The sequence below is a fragment of the Sinocyclocheilus rhinocerous genome, unplaced genomic scaffold, assembly GCF_001515625.1.
Source record: "Sinocyclocheilus rhinocerous isolate Xijiao unplaced genomic scaffold, SAMN03320098_v1.1 scaffold23290, whole genome shotgun sequence".
NCBI classification, from domain to species: Eukaryota; Metazoa; Chordata; class Actinopteri; order Cypriniformes; family Cyprinidae; genus Sinocyclocheilus; species Sinocyclocheilus rhinocerous.
This window is the reverse complement of record NW_015659162.1, coordinates 1-1563: the sequence shown is the minus strand read 5'-3', so window position 1 is coordinate 1563 and position 1563 is coordinate 1. Positions and strand designations below refer to the sequence as shown.

General features: G+C 39.2%; 1 long non-coding RNA gene across 1 annotated transcript; it reads left to right on the top strand.

Annotated features, from left to right (window-relative positions):
• Positions 1–207: 207 nt before the first annotated feature.
• On the top strand, positions 208–1546 carry LOC107723323 (uncharacterized). Its single transcript, XR_001637915.1, has 7 exons — positions 208–335; positions 427–451; positions 556–588; positions 817–855; positions 985–1072; positions 1245–1295; positions 1524–1546. It is a non-coding gene; the product is annotated as an uncharacterized LOC107723323 (long non-coding RNA).
• Positions 1547–1563: the final 17 nt, after the last annotated feature.

The window sequence follows — 1563 nt, the reverse complement described above, 5'->3', positions numbered from 1 at the left end:
ACCCAATTATAACCTGACCCCTAAAACCAAGTCTTGAACTTCAAACAGGCCTTTAAAGGGCTCTCAGAAAGTGAGGACCGGACAAAATGTCCTCACTTTACAATTTTGTCCTCACTCCGATGGTTTGAAACTCAAACCGGCCCTCACAAAGATAGCTGTACAAGTACACACACTCGCTGATGGTGTGTGTTTTATTTGATCAGGATGATCGTCTGATAGCAGATCCATCAGATCCTCAAGCACTGATTGCTCCTGTTATTTCTGTCTCTACTGATGGTCTCGTCACGTCTCGCTGTGTGAATCTGAAGCTTGAGATCATCTGTGATGCTTCAGGAGTAAATCAACTCAATCTCTCTCAACATTCATCTGTTTAATATTAATTTAATTTTATACATTCTGCTCTAATGAATCTTTCTTTCATCACAGTTCAGACTGGACACCATCTTCAGAGGTGAGAGAAACAGTGAAACACATCAGTGTGTCCTGATTGAGATCAAACTCTGTGTTGAACTGAATCTTCAAGTGAATCATGATGATTGTGAATCTGTTTTTCAGTGAGGAATGAAACTGCAGCGACTCCAGACTCAGGTGAGTTTCAGCTGATAAACGTCTGATTATTCACTGATAAAACACTGCAGCTCAGGGGTGTGTTTCCCAAAAGCAACTATAGTTGCAAGTTCTGCAAGTTACCAATAGAGTTCAGTGGAACTTACCACCATAGTTAGCTAACATAATTTTGGGGAAACGCACCCCTGATTCACACTCAATCCAGTTTGAATCTTTCCTCTCATATTTATCATCACTGTGTGTTTAAAGATCTGCTGAATGAAGTGACTCCAGATCTCCAGCATTCAGGTAAAACATTAAGAGTGTGACATCTGTGGATGTGCTTCCTGATATTCTTTTCATTATGTTCATATATCAGCTGATTTCATTGGTTCATTTGTCGATTGGCTGATTGTATTTTCTATCACTTGTATACAGTAGATCAGCTCTGGTGGCTTTTGGCTGTTTTCATTGTTCTTCTCATCATCTTCTTGATCTGTTTGTTAAAGCGTAAAAGGGTCTTCAGGTGAGTCCTGATCAATCTTAAAGAAACATTCCATTCATTAAATCTCACTCTATATTTCATCATGAATCACATTTCCCTTTATCTTCAGATTACTGAACCTATCAGTCCGAATAAACTCAAACTCTGTGCTGGATGTGATAATATGTAATAATCAGATTCAATCTGTTGTCAGATGTTTTCAGGGGTTCATCTGTCAGCGTGACGATGATGATGCAGAAAACAGGTGAGTGATTCCTGAACAACACTAAGATCATGGGTTTGATTCACACAGAATGAATGAATCAAGCGAGCTCTTTGAATGCAGTGAGAGTCATTCTGATAAATGAATAAATGTAATGCAGTGAATCACTTGAACACTGAAGAGGTGAAACAGGTGGATGATGTTTTGACCTTCACACAGATCTGATGAGAATGAATCTTCTTCTGCTGAATCTGAATGTGTTTCTCTCAGGGATCTTGAAGCTGTTGTCCAAATGAAGCTCAGATCGGAT